Source organism: Octopus sinensis, linkage group LG1, assembly GCF_006345805.1.
Source record: "Octopus sinensis linkage group LG1, ASM634580v1, whole genome shotgun sequence".
Lineage (NCBI taxonomy): Eukaryota > Metazoa > Mollusca > Cephalopoda > Octopoda > Octopodidae > Octopus > Octopus sinensis.
The window spans coordinates 101,507,571-101,523,684 of NC_042997.1; the positions used below are offsets into that span (position 1 = coordinate 101,507,571).

The window sequence follows — 16,114 nt, forward strand, 5'->3', positions numbered from 1 at the left end:
TTTATTTCATTCTCTCCTCCTTTTCCCTCCCATCTTTCATCTTTATCATCACTTTTTTTTATTCTCTTCCACATAAACAATGCTGCTGACCAAGATTCACCCCTGCCAAAAAATATCCAGCTTATATCAAGACATATTCAGACCTGTAACATTCCGAAATCTGTTATCAATCCCTTTCAACTTTTAACAGTCACCATTCACTCTTACCTTGCCATCCAATTGCTTCTGCCTTATTAGTGTCCTTTCACTCTACACCTGTGGTTCCCAAAGTGGGCAGTACTTTCCCCTTGGGCGGGGGGAACATTGAAGAAAACTCGGGTAATAGTGGGGTGGCCAAAAGAGACCAGTGGATGTAAAAAAAACTTAAGTAACAGATTAATTAAGTTAAGTTTTATTTGCGAAATACAGTTGTTTTGAAATTGCTGTAGAAAGTGGTCTATGTTGGTGAGTTGGGGGATGCACTATGAATGTAGCCTGAGTTCCAAGGGGGTGGCAGCCTGAAAAAATTTGGGGACCACTGCTGTTGTCCTTAACTCATAGAATTGTTTCTATCATTTATTACTTAATATGAATGTACCAGCTGACCACGTGCTGTCAATAATGACAGCTAATTGTAATATTTTCTATATAAATAAGGTACATAATAATCACACATACAAACATTCACATACTTCCCATGTATACATACACACATATACTCAGAGTTGAAACGCTGATTTTGTTTTTTCACTCCTTCCTTCCTTATTCATCTATCACCCCTTCCTTTCACTCATTGCTATTACTTTCTCTCACTCCCTCTCAATCAGGGCTATTACTCTCACTACTTCTCCTTCACTGAAAATTACTAGTATTAGTATCTTCGTTGTATCCATTGCCCTGTTCTTTCTTCCATCAAATTTCTGTGCTTATAGTATATACAGATCTCATATTTGTACATTTTATTAATCTTTGAAAGGAAATCACTTGGAAAATATACCTATGTTATAAGCAGACCATAAACACCACATCTATTTTCCTTTTTTGACTGGCTAAATCTGGGAGAAGGGCTAATACTCAAAACCTTCACAGGCTCTCCTAGACAACTGAGATTATTACCATTAATGTTTTGTTGGGATATTGCAAGTAAACAAATGTAGGAGGAAACACTTGACCAGAGAATGGATAACAGTGCAAATGGTGTTTCCAACTCCTTAATTCCCACACAAAACACTGCACCCAATTCTTACAGTAATAAGCAAATGACATTATTTACCAATGTAATGTGAAAACAAACTACCACGAAAGCATGCAATGATATAAATTCATAAACTCCATTTAAAATAAGATTCAATTTACATAAACACACTTTTAGAAGTCTCAATATAACTAAATGTCACAAGCTGCATACATCTAAGAAATTAAAACCAAATCACTACCATTCCAGTTCAGTTAAATTCCTGAAGAAAGCAAAATCTTCTTGTGGCATGAAACCCTTAAATGTTTGTACAGTCAGAAGTCAAACTGTCTGAAAATTTTCATCTTTTATAACTAAGATTCTTAGGAGATATCATCACTTTAAGCCAATTAAACCCAGATTGCTTCTGAATTGTTTGTTGCTGCCTATTACAACTCTATCTTAATTATAAACAGATTTCTTGTCATTTATTCATTTCTTAATCTTCTGCATAAATTTTTATCCTTCTCTTTTTTTATCTCAATTCTGTATCTTTAGTTTATGTATATTCTTTTCTACACATCCACTCTACTACCTTTTGATTATCCCTTTATCCTTTATAACTATTTTCCCAAATACTGATCATTATTATTATTTATTAATACTTTCATCACTCAGGTTTTCCCATGTCTTTAACCATTCTTTCTCATACAGTCCTTTAATGCCTCATTTCCTGTAATCCATTATTTAATTTAGCATAGCTTATTTATTCCCTCTATTATTATTATTGCCATTGTTGTAATTATTATGCTTATCATCAACCTTATCTCCCTTTGCACTAGTATAATGTTCAGTATAGGTATTGATGTTACTTCCATTGCCATTACTCCAGGTGTGTTTACTACCATTGCTATAATGATGATGTTGCTGTTACCTGCTGTGATAGCGACATTAACTAGTATTGTTTATCATTGTCGTTATTGTTATTATTCCTTTTTAGCTGTATTATTAGTCTTAATAATATCGATGATGATGATGATAACAACAAAAAACTGATGTAATACAATACCAAGAAGTGTTTTCCCACTCCCAACAACAAAGAAAAACACACAATGCTGCATGCACCCCAGCAACACACAGGTATAGCAGTAGAAATTTGCCTGAAACTAGCAAATGTTGAACAATGATAATAATAATAATTTCAAATTTTGGCACAAGGCCAGCAATTTCAGGGAAGTGGGTAAGTCGATTACCTCAACCCCAGTACTCAACTGATATTTATTTTATTGACCCTGAAAGGTTGAAAGGCAAAGTCAACCCCAACGGAATTTGAACTCAGAATGTAAAGATGGATGAACAACGACGACAACACTGCTGCTGCTGCTAATTTTTTTTTTAGCCACTTGGGCATAGATGAGGTGGGACATCACAAGGACAGGCAACAATTTATATGGGAATTTACATAAAGGATAGGGAGAAAGAAATGAAAAAGACAGTGAAATGTGGCAAAAAAAAAGTATATATAGTATACAAAGTATGTGATATTATGATACAGGAGAAACTCCAACTAGGGGTCAATCAAAGAACCCTACAGATGCAAGATCCAAGATTACACTGCTTATGAGCCCTTTCTCCTGCTTTCCAATCTACAAGCGCATAGAATAGGGCCATTCACTGGGAGGTAACACTTCACTTTCCATTCCAAGTGGATCTTAAAAAGTCAATGAGAGCTTGACTGAAGAGGAAGGTGCCTTTCTTCAACTCTTTCAGCCTCACCCACCACACAACACAACCTCTTTTGCCATGGCCACTAAACTGAGGAACACCACCTGTGTTGCCTTATTAAAGGATTCATCTCATATGTGATAACAGCTGTTTGACATATCTCCACAAGTCAGTAATACTCGGACACAACATGAGTGAATGCAGAACAGTTTCTTCACTCTGTGTGCATCTTGGACAGTCCCACCTGGCAGTGCTTCCATGCCTATAGAGTTTATTTCGAACTGGTACTGCTCCTCTGTAGCAGGGCCAGGCAAGGGATTTCTGGAAGTTATCTTTGGCAGTACTGGGCCTGAAAATCCTCTGAAACAGACCAGCTAGTTCATCCTTGTTGATGCCGAGAGTTTCCTTGAGTACACATCACTCTTACCCACCACTAGATTTCTAAATATATCTACTGTAGAACTTCCACAACTGTATTGCCTAGGAAATCCACCAACTGTATTGCTCTGACTGGTAGAGAGCAGTGAGTACCTGATGACATCCCAAATGCCAAACCGTCTACAACAAGCACCAAGAGATTATCTTCTAACAAACACTCATATGTGCATGTGTGCACTTACACACACACATACACAGAAGCCTGCATACATACAATTTATACATGCTCACATACCAAATTCAAGCACATGCAGACATCCACCTTCAGGCATATCCACAAACTTACCTAGGTTATTTACCTAGGTTATTGAGAGGTACAGGGATGGGAAAAGAAGAATAGTCAACACATGTACTAGTACACATATCCACACACACACACACGTATACATGCACATACAGGCACAAACATTTATTGTCCACCAAGACGGTGAAGCTATGACTGGATAAAACTAATAGCTGGAAAAAGAAAAGAAGTAGAAAAAACGTAGAAATGGTATAGCAATTGTCAAATGGTAATGAAAAAGAAAAAAATTAATCTTTTGGTGTTGGGGAGCAAAATGAGCAATTAGTTATCACATAATATTACTACTACTACTACTAAATTTTTTTCCTGATTTTGGCAGGAGGCCAAAAGTTTTTAGCAGTCATGGGATTAAGGTGAGATGTTAGTTAATTGCATTGACCCCAGCAGAATTTGAACTCAAAATGTAAACAGTCAGAAGAAATACTGATGAGCATTGTGTCTGACTTGCTAACAATTTTTCCAGTTTGCCACCTTCATAGAAGAAAAGATGGTGGTGGTTTTAAATTTGGGGATAGGACTAGAAATTTTAGATAGAAGGGTTTAGTCATTTTCATTGACTCTGATATTTAACTGGTACTTTATTTTATTGAACCTGTAAGGATGGACGGTATACTTGACCTCAGCAGGATTTGAACTCACACCAACAGCAATGCTGCCAAGCATTTGTCCACTGCACTGACAATTATGCCAGCTTGTCACATTAATTTTTAGAGGAATGGGGTAAATCAGTTACATCAACCTCAGTACTTGACTGATACATATTTTATCAATCCTGAACTGATGAAAGATAAAGTTGACCTTCTTGGAATTTGAACTCAGAGCGTTAAGGCTAAAGAAATGCCACTAAGCATTTCGTTCAGTATGCTAACAGTTCTACGACTCACCGCCTTCACCACTTTAGTAATAATAATGGTTTTACATTTTGGCACAAAGCCAGCAATTTTGAGGGAGTGGGTAAGTCAATTACATAGTCTCCAGTGTTCAACTGGTACTTATTTTATCGACCACTGAAAGTACAAAAAGCAAAGTTTGCCTCAGCAGAATTTGAACTCAGAAATGTAAATATATATGGAATACTGCTAAACATTTTGCCCGGTGTGCTAATGGCTCTACCAGCTTTCCACCTTAACCTTGGTAATAATCCTTTCTATTATAGGCATAAAGAAATTTGGGGGAGGGGGATAGTTGATTACATTGACCCCAATACTCAACTGGTACTTAATTTATTGACCCTAAAAGGATGAAAGGTAAGGTCCACTTTGACACAATTTGAACTCAGAACATAGTGACGAGCGAAATACTGCTAAGCATTTCGTCCAGGGTGCTAACAATTCTGCCAGCTCGCTGCCTTAACCTTGGTAATAATAATAATAATAAATGATTAAAGGTAGCTGATATAAAAAAATATACAAATATTACCTATGATAATAACAAATACTAGTTAAAACTAATCTTGATAATACCAATTGATAGTAATGTGATGCCACTAAAATAAGTAGCAGTAATAAATAAGAGCAATAATAATAAGAATTGAAAAAAATGAAAATGAAGATTCTATTAATAATAATTATTACAATAATGATCACATTAGTACCAAAATAAAGAATTGTGGCAATAATAATAATAATAATAATGATGATGATGATGAGGATGAGGATGATTTGTTGTATTTGCCACCAGGGCACTGAATGAAGGAGATAATACAAAGACAGACATGAAGTGTCAAGATTTACATAGGATCGAATGATTTAAGAAATGAAAAATGAAATGTAAGTATTGGTAACCTGCTAAGTTGACTTAGATAGGACTCATAGTAATAATAAAAATAATTATAATGGCTCCAAATTTTGGCACAAATACTAATAATAATAATTATGATAATAATAAGCAATAATGAACATGAAATTAATAGTAATATTAATAATAATCAGATTCTGAATTCTGATCATAATAACAGTAACAACTGGCAAATCATTAAATAAGTGAATCGCTCAGTAGTGGCAACATACATTACAACAGTGATATAGATAATCATAGAAAGTACTAGAATCAACCATAAAATCGGTGCCAATGACCTGTGGGGGTGAAGCTGTTTAGGAAGGAGAGGAAGAAATGGTCCATACAAAAATGAAGGGTCTGTCCCCAAAAATTGTCCCTGCAAAAGGGTTCAAAGTTGAAGTGAAATAAAATGGTCTAACAAGGCACAACAGAGTGAAAAAAGAGTAAAGTGGGGTGGTCCTGACAAGAGCTGATCTCATAGGGGCAAGATGGGCCAGGGTGGTTCAGTGAAGTGGGGAAAAGACAAAGCAATATAGAGAAGGTGGTCTGTCAAAGTGACCCTGTGAGTCAGTATGGTCTTATGAGGGAAGTCACAAAAAGTTAAAGGCAGCCCAGTATATGTATACATATATATATACACACATACACATGCAAATATATATATATACATACACACACACATATATATATATATATATATATATATATATACATACACACACACATATATATATATATATATACATACACACACATATATGTAAATATATATATATATATATATATATATATATATATATACATATCCAAATATATATACATACATACACACACACACATCCTCTGCTGTTGTACCTCCAGTCATTACTTCATTCCATTTTGTCTGCCATCATGTTCTTGTTCCTTTTTTCATCCACACATCCTGGCCCTTCTGTCATTGCTATGTCTCCTGAGTCACATTGCCTTCTGTTATCACTCTATTCTCTTAGTCTGTTACTTTACATGTACATCTATTCTTCTGTCTAAGAATACCGAATATACCTAAATCTTGTCCCTCTATCGCCTATTACTGCCGCTTCCATCAGTCCTTCCATCAGTCTCTCTGTGAAGTAGTTTGCAAGCAAGCAATGACATAAGGTCGAGAGGACCTTTTAATCTTGTGGTGGGCATGGTTACCTCTCTTGCGATGGTGTCACAAAATAATGCACCAAATACACTCTTATACACTGATTCGTGTTTGTAAGAGCATCTACCTCTAGACTCCAGGCCGAAAGTGACATGCGGTCCTTTGACACGTCTGGGTGGACACAGAATCTCTGAATATATGCTGACTCCAACAGTGACCACCCGCCTCAAACCATGACAGCTATGAAAGCAAGCATAAAAGGATGATATTTATTATTTATATATATATATATACACATGCATACATATATATGTATAATGTGTACATAAATATTTTTTGTGCAAAATATTTTTACATATTTTTATATATTCTATCATGGTGATAAGGCTTTGTATTGACAATTTATTAACACTTACTGCTTTCCTCGTGGCACATGCTTGATATATGTGTATATGTACATTCACAGCCATATGTATATTTACAGATAGTTTGCTAGGTGTATATGTTGTACAACTGAAGATTATGTCAGATCGTAGTTAATGTTTACATTAATTTTAAATAACGATGATTTTTTTTTTTCTGAATGTTGTTGTCCTATTCTTCGTAATTGGCTGTTATCCTAAAAAAACTTCCTACGATAACTTATATTCATTCAATAATAAACGTTAGTATAACAAATAGACATTTGCGTAATAGGAGCCCTCGAAGGATCGTCTTCGTTGTTGCCCCTCCTGCTAAAATTAGCTACAAATCTTCCTAAAATCACATCCAACCGTCTTCATTAAAGAAATTGCATGTGGATTACGTATTCCATGTGTAAATATACATAGACAAAAGATGAGGTGGTCACGCTTGGAATGCTTTGGGTCTTCGGTCAGCTGAATCAGCACCGTTTGGGGTAACAACAAATGAATACATATTAAAAACGTGTAACGATAAGAAATATACATGTCTGTTTAATTCTTCTTTTGAGTTAAAATAATGTAGTAAATCACTGTTTTTGGAAGTGTAGTGTAAGATTGATTTAATCAATCACTGTTATATAAGTGGTATTTCAATATCGAATCGCAGTTTTGAAAAGGCAAAGAGAAAGACATCTCACTTTCCCTGCATGTAGACGATTTTAAATATAGTAAGGAGGTTAGTTCGCTACTTTTCCATTTCTCTCAATTCCACCACTCAATTATATCGATTGCTAATTTTTATTGGTTACCTACATTCATTGAGCAATTATGTTTCATTGTTTTGATACTGTCTAAAGGTACTGAAATCGCATTTTTTTTTTCTCTCTTCAATGTCATTGTTGTTTCTTACAGTTAAAGTTGATTTGATATATAATTTTTCAACTTTTTATTACTTTTAAAATATTAAAATTCCTTTTGTTACTTATTTCGTTGGGAAAATACAAATTTCATTTGATTACACCTACATTGTCTTAGCAATTATTATTATTACCATGCGGTATGTATGTATGTGTATATATATATATTTACATTAAAACTCTTCTTAACAAGAGAAGTGAAAAGGCACCCGAAAATTGCATAAATCGTTAGCGCTGTCTTTTAACTAATTCTACCACGTGTTATTCTATTTCTGTAAATAGCAATGCTAGTTACTGTTGAATTGCGCACTCTGGTAAGCGTTAAACATTTAGGGATCCATCCGAAAGATACTTTTCAATAATCCTGTTACATATATACATACGTTTAACTTGTGTCTTAGCCCATTTAGTTCAAATAAATGTCAATAATGTAGTGAGGTTGATTTATTATATATTCTATTTTTACAAAAAAGGAATATTACCCCTTAAAGTGATATCTCTTTATGGCATCAAGCAATTCGGGGTACTTGTTCCATTCTACACCGCATGAAGTAATTGCAGAATTTAATTGATTTCTTCCTGCGCAGATCTATCTCAATTCACATTTCCTTATTGGATTATATACGATTATCTGTTGTTTTCTTTCCATGTTAATGACTTTCAGTACATTTACTAGTAAGAACTATGTGTTGATCGGAACGTTTGCGGGTCAGCGTAAATAAATCACAGTTCTTGTATATACTGTTTTTTGATATTTTTTTTATGATCGATAAAATAATTACCAGTATATGAATTAGTTTGATCAACCTACAAAGAGATTAAGCTGTGTTTAGAGGGTGAAAAAAGACTGATAATTTTTAGTTCTCATTTTGCAAGAAATATTTTATACTATGCTATTTATTTGTAAAAAAAAAACAATTTGGTTTAAATACAAAAACTTATAGTTTCCTCGGGTTAGGATAATTAGAGAATGGTTACTTTGTGTTTACATTGGAGTTATACTAAACACAAAAAAAGAAATGTTAAACGGAGACAAAATCTGACGGACTCGATGGGAAAATATTTATCAACAAAATTATCATGAGGAAATATTTATCAACAATATTATGTTTATCAAGTTACGTATTCGTCTTTTTGTATGCAAGTTGTGTAGAAGAAGCTACTCGAGTCTGTCCCTTGTTTTGGAATAAAATGATATTGTTGCTTATTCTCTAAATAGAATCCACGACCTGATTTCGATTCCCAGTTGTAGTTGTTTCAGTGCCTAGCAGCTCTCAATAATATCGGTCAAGCCGAAGCGCTTCTATATATTTTTATTTGTTGACACGGTGAAGTCATTGTTTTTATTAGGTTACTCTCGCAAATATTTACATACTAAACACTCGGTGATTGTTACACCTTCGAGATGATACAGGTGATTGCTGAAACTATTCTGTTCTTATGGAATAGAGTTGTGTGAAATAAAGCATGACCACTTAGATACAATAGTATTTTTTTTTTATACATGTCGACGCGCAACGTGATATAGCGAAGCATGTGCAATATTTGAAATAGTTTTGTGTGTGTGTGCATATATATATATATATATATATATACATATATATATATACACACACACACACACAATCTGAAGTGGAGTTTATGCCTCAGGGTTTCTTTTAACTGTTTCCTTTCGTAGGAATTTTGTCCTCGCTTGATAACATTGTCAGGTTTTTGGTTGTTTGAAATAAGAGAAAATCGAAAAGTTTTGTGTGTGTGTTGTATTTATTTCTGTGGATTATTTCGAATAATAAATAATAAGAAAAAACGGAGTCTTTCTTTAATAAATTTAAATGCTACAGTATTTGAAAACTCTTAACGTAACTGCTTCTGTAATAATTAAATAACAAACTAACAAAAACTACTAATTAATATTAAAATAACCATTTATACACAGATCACCTGCATCCTTACTAATTTTCCTGTCCATCATTTTGTATATATGTGGAATAGTTTTCAATCAGTACAAAGAGCTATTTTTCAATTAAAACAAAACGCGATCTTGGATTTTAGGTAGATATATCTGCGTAAAACCAAAGATCACCCCCACCAAAAAGAAAAAAAGATTTTTTTCCTCTCTTTTTAGGCATCCTGCCCTTCTTCAAAAATATCCAGTAATAAAATAATTAGATGTCATTTGTTTTTTACACGTTTGTTGGCATGACAGATTACTTGCGTGTCTGTTCTATTTCCGACACAAGAGAAGCTAGGAAAACCTAATTTTAAAAATTCTTTTGTACATGAATAAAAATTTTATACACACAACAGTTTATTCAAGCACACACACACACAATCATTGTGTTACCTGTTCATACGAACATGACTATGCCATTTACAATAGAGAACTAAAAAGTACTTGGTCGGAATGTTAATGTTTTATTAAAATAAGCAAATCCAACAACTGTCGGACTCAATGTGCTCAGTTCTAAATAACACACATACGTGTGTATGGTATGTTTATGTAAGTATGTATGTATATATATATATATATTAGATAGAGAGATACAGAAATATATATATATTTACGTGTGTGTGTGTGTATATATATACTTGTGTAGCATGAGAAGCAGATGTAAAATTTCGTATGTATATATATATATATATATATATATATATATATATATATATATATATATATGTATATATATGTATATATATATATATAATATATATATATATATATATATATATATATATATATATATGTGTGTGTGTGTATAACCGGTTATATGTGTTTTTCGTTGTTACTATCCTGTTTAATTTGTTTCACGTACCGACAACAGAGCAGGTTCTTTTTTTAGTCAAAGGAGTTTTTTTATATATATATACTAAGGTTATACTGCTTTCCCTATTAAGTATTGTCGTAATCGTAGCGACTGTAAAGTAGGCATATACATACATGTATGTTTACACACACACACATATGTATGTATATTCTTATATATATTCCTGTCACAATCTGGGACCTTGAAGACTGCTTTAATGCAAGAAAGTATACTAGTCCCTTAATATTTGATATTCAGTATTTGATCTCTTCAATAAGACAATCAATACTTCATTTCATTTTACTATATATACTATTTATAATATATATTCTACATTAATATTATATTATAAAGAATATAAATAAAACAAAAAAACAGAGTTGGAATTCCTTTGAATAATTTATATATCCCTCTATACACAATCATACAAACCCCTTTTTATTTATATATATTCGAAATTTTGGTTTATCTTATTTTATTTTTAGAAAGTTGTAGGGTTATTTAGTATGTACCTCCATCTCAACGTCGTATGCTGAGCCAGCTAGATGTGTATATACTACCAAAGCCCACCCAGTTTTTTGAAAAGCGAAATGGTACGAAATACAGTTACACATTGGCAGATAGCAACACAATTCTTTTCAGATATTTATGGCTCTAACAGTTAAGAGTACGAAGTACACTCAAATACTAACCACGTGTAGAGTAAAAAAAATTCGTTACTGTTTTGGTTAACGTTGCGTCAAACATTTCTTCCAATTATAGTAATACAATGTTAGTGAGTGAACATCGAATAATACCCGATTTGTTTCTATGTCGTGTAATTTTTTTGTCTCAAACATCCGATCGACCTTTTGTATATATTATAAGTAAAAGATATCTAATTATAATTTTTATTTTGTCACTTTATATAAACATATGTGGTGAGGTAGTTAATGAAGGAAAGCCTTGTTTGTTTGCATAAATAGCTACTTGAGTGCCCCTCTCTTCAACTTTGTCTCCGTATAACTTTTTAATAATGCATATTTTCTATTGTAGTTTTGAGGAGCTGCCTTTAAAGGTGTACGTGACAATTATGTTGATAATTTTTATTTGTGGGGGAATAGGATTTTTTTCTTTTATTGGTTAAAGAAGTTCATACCTTCTAAGTCATACAACTTGCTCATGTTCATCGAACAATATAAAATAGATTTTAAAAATCTATGATATCATGATATATATTATTCATGATCAACATGAAAGTGGGAAACACGATTTAAAAAAGTAACATTTTTGCGTTCAAGTCTTACCTCTGAATGCTTTCGGTTTCTAAGTATGCAGAACGTAGACAGAATTTTTTTAATCGCGCCTTTCAATTTCGTGTTGAGAATTAATAATTAGTATCAATCAAAATAATGTCTTATATGGTGTGTAATATGAGCAAGTTATTGAATGGTTTAATCGCCTCCCCACCAATAAATAAAATAAAAAATTTCATCAACATAACCCTCATCCTACCTTCGAAAATGCATCTCTGTAAAATTACACTTAAAATAGACAGTAAGAAATTAAAACATAATCTATTAGATCATTTGTTGTTCTTTAACACTCCATCAGCTTGACCAGCAGAGCTGACTCGATAAAGATAAATAGCATGTTTATAAGGAAGTATTTATAACACGCCTCTCCCGACACAAGTTTATTTAGATGACATTTAATACAGTTTGGCATGTTCGTAACGGTCGTTGTTGCAGATAAGAGGATGCTGGCAATCAGTGGAGAGACTAAGCTCGACCCACATACCTGGTTTTGCTTTTTGTTTTATCGTTGTTGTTGTTTTCTGCTCATAAGGCTGAGTATTCAACTGACACGTAAATCCTTAATGTAATTCCCGGAATTGCACTAGACTATACATTTTGAATTCCTGGTACAATAAACCTAGTGGGCTTCAAAACAATTTTCGTCTATTCATTTTCACTCTATCGAAAATTATATAATCCCAGGATGTCACGAACTGGATAACCCACGGTTATAAAGTAAACTTTTTAACTGTCAATCATTAGATTGCGGCCATGCTGGGACACCGCCTCGAATCAACTTCAGTACTTATTTTTTTAAAAGCCTGGTACTTATTTTATTGAGTTCTTTCGTGTAACCGCTACGTTACGGGGTCATAAAAACACCAATACCGGTTGTCAAGTGGTGATAGGGGACACGCGCGTGCGCACATTATGTGGGTGTGTGTGTATTTACACACACACACACACACACAACGGGTTTCTTTCAGTTTCCGTCTAGACTAAAAAATCAACTTACAAGGCTCCGGTCGGCCCGAGACTATAGTATATATATATATATTATGTATAATATACATATATATGTATAATATATATATATGTATAATATACATATATATATGTATAATATACATATATATATATGTATAATATACTTATATATATATGTATAATATACATATATATATATGTATAATATACATATATATATGTATAATATACATATATATATATATATGTATAATACATATATATATCTGTATAATATACATATATATATATGTATAATACATATATATATATGGTATAATATACATATATATATATGTATAATAACATATATATATATATGTGTATAATATACATATATATAATGTATAATATATATATATATATGTATAATATACATATATATATATATATATAATATAATATATATATATTGTATAATATACATAATATATATGTATAATATAATATATATGTATAATAATACATATATATATGTATAATATATATATGTATAATATATATATATGTATAATATTATATATGTATAATATATATATGTATAATATATATAATGTATAATATATATATTATATGTATAATATATATCTCTTTTACTCTTTTATTTTTTTTTTTTTACTTGTTTCAGTCATTTGACTGCGGCCATGCTGGAGCACCGCCTTTAGTCGAGCAACTCGACCCCGGGACTTATTCTTTTGTAAGCCCAGTACTTATTCTATCGGTCTCTTTTGCTGAACCGCTAAGTAACGGGGACATAAACACAGCAGCATCGGTTGTCAAGCAATGCTAGGGGTACAAGCACAGACACACAAACATACACGCATATATATATATACATATATACGACGGGCTTCTTTCAGTTTCCGCCTACCAAATCCACTCACAAGGCTTTGGTCGGCCTGAGGCTATAGAAGAAGACACTTGCCCAAGGTGCCACGCAGTGAGACTGAACCCGGAACCATGTGGTTGGTAAACAAGTTACTTACCACACAGCCACTCCTGCGCCTATATATTATATATAACATTATATTATATATATATGTATAATATATATATATATGTATAATACATATATATATGTATAATACATATATATGTATAATATACATGTATATGTATAATACATGTATATGTATAATACATGTATATGTATAATATACATGTATATGTATAATACATGTATATGTATAATATACATGTATATGTATAATATACATGTATATGTATAATATACATGTATATGTATAATATACATGTATATGTATAATATACATGTATATGTATAATATATGTATATGTATAATATACATGTATATGTATAATATACATGTATATGTATAATATACATGTATATGTATAATATATATGTATAATATATAATATACATATATATGTATAATATATAATATACATATATATGTATAATATACATATATATGTATAATATACATATATGTATAATATACATATATATATATGTATAATATACATATATATAATATATATATATATATGTATAATATACGTATATATGTCTAATATACATATATATATATATGTATAATATACATATATATAATATATATATATAATGTATAATATACATATATATAATATATATATATATATATATATATAGTATAATATACATATATATAATATATAATATATGTATAATATACATATATATAATATATATATATTGTATAATATACATATATATAATATATATATAATATTATATATATATATGTATATATACATATATATAATATATATATATATGTATAATATACATATATATAATATATATATATATATGTATAATATACATATATATATATATATATGTGTATAATATACATATATATATCTATAATATATATATATATATATAGTGTGTCTATGTGTGTTTACGAGTTTTATGTCTTTGGACTGCTGCCATGCTGAGCACTACCTTGAATCGTTCAGTCTAACAAATCAACCCCCAGTACTTCTTAATTTTTTTTTTTAAGTCTGGTATTTATTTTATCATCTCTTTGCGAACTTGCGCCATGATTTGAAATCAATGTTTAGTACAACTCACGTCTGTCAGTTAATCGGTTACGTGAAAGTGAGTCTTTTCACTTTCAGTTAATCAATAGTTTACTCTATCTTTTGTGTTCGCATGATATCTTCTGCATTTTGTTTTGCACCTATGTGCTTGCGTGTGTGTATGTGGATGAATGGATAGATAGATAGATGCGTGCACGCACACACTCAGTGTCTCCACTTTGCTAGGACCATGCTGCCCGCCCTCCTATAGAATTTTAATTATATTAGTTGAAGTGTGACAACTTGGAAGTGTTGCACTCTCTCAAGATTTGCCCCACCACTAAGAAACTTGCGGGAAATTGTTCAAATATCAAAATATTAAAAGGTAGAAAAAAAGAAAGGTGGCGAATTGGTGAAATCTCTAGAGCGTTTATTTGTTGTAACCTTCTTGCATTCTGAGTTCAAATCTCGCCGAGGTTAACTTTGTCTTTCATCCTTTTGGGATTACACTGATGCCAAGCTGTGCCTTTCTCTTATACAGAATCGGTCGCAGAAGGGGCACGAACGTGCATAGGCAATTGCCAGTCTCCTGAATATACACACATACATCTTGCGTAGGCCTAAGCCTACATGTGCTGATACACGGTCACCCTGACCGATTGAGGCCTTTGGGTAAAGGGAATAAACATAAATGATGCAATTAACATAAATGGAACCTTACAAACAGTTCGGGTAATTTTGTTAAAATGATGATGGTAAAAATATTTTAAGAAACATTATAATTGCTAACTTTAAAAGTTTTAAATAATTAAGGAAAAAAGCTGGGCCGATATGGTTTTCTTCACGAACAAATGTTATAACTGCGACTTCCTTCTATCATGGGAACAAGGTTGAGATGACCCGAGATATTAACAATATAAAAGTCTAACATTTTGTTGATATCAAAGCTCTTCGTAGATATAGGTTGCATAGTGCTTGCATTATGTGTTTACTACTTAAATACCGTATATTTACTGCAACCCAGCATAACCAGGATATTACAATCAGGAGAATTGTAAAGGTAAATTTAAATAAGTAAAGAATTTTATTGTTTAATATAGCTGATATTATTTTTTTAAAAGTTTTAA

The 16,114-nt window shown here is 31.8% G+C and overlaps 1 protein-coding gene across 4 annotated transcripts in view; it reads left to right on the top strand.

Moving 5' to 3' along the window:
- LOC115211768 (ecdysone receptor) overlaps positions 1 to 16,114 on the top strand; it is a 147,030-nt gene that overhangs the window by 17,300 nt on the left and 113,616 nt on the right. The window contains exon 1 of one of the 4 annotated variants that reach the window (XM_029780462.2): positions 7,532 to 7,665. The exons of 2 other annotated variants lie outside the window; for them this stretch is intronic. The gene's annotated coding sequence lies outside the window, so the exon portion shown is untranslated. Of the gene's footprint in view, positions 1 to 7,531; positions 7,666 to 15,936; positions 16,048 to 16,114 lie in introns of those variants that run through there. One more of the 4 variants, XM_029780471.2, reaches the window with a different exon arrangement.